A 407-nucleotide genomic window follows, 5' to 3' on the forward strand; every position below is an offset into this window, starting at 1 on the left:
TATGTATTAAAAACTAAAATTTGTACGTTTAGAAATGTAAGAATATTATGAATAATTTGGCCTAAGGCAATTATTTATAATATTCTTCCTTTTCTAAATGTAGAAATTTTAGTTTTAATACATAGCAATTTCGAAAATTAATTTTCAAGACAGCGAGTATGATAAAAACGGGAAAATGTATGTACAAGTTTTTTATGGAAAGTAAATGGACAAAGTGTATAAATCTGCATGATTTATTATTACTTTTTTTTGCAAATAGTAAAATTTTTAATTAAAAAAAAATTATTCGTCGAGACGCGAACGGGCGACGCAGCGATCTCACGATTACTAGGCAGACACGCTACCGCCGAGCCGAATGAGCTTTCTGAAAGTAGAAGTTCAAAACTTATTGCTATCGCACTTGCTAT

This window comes from Wasmannia auropunctata, unplaced genomic scaffold (genome assembly GCF_000956235.1).
Source record: "Wasmannia auropunctata unplaced genomic scaffold, wasmannia.A_1.0 LD336046.1, whole genome shotgun sequence".
NCBI lineage: Eukaryota > Metazoa > Arthropoda > Insecta > Hymenoptera > Formicidae > Wasmannia > Wasmannia auropunctata.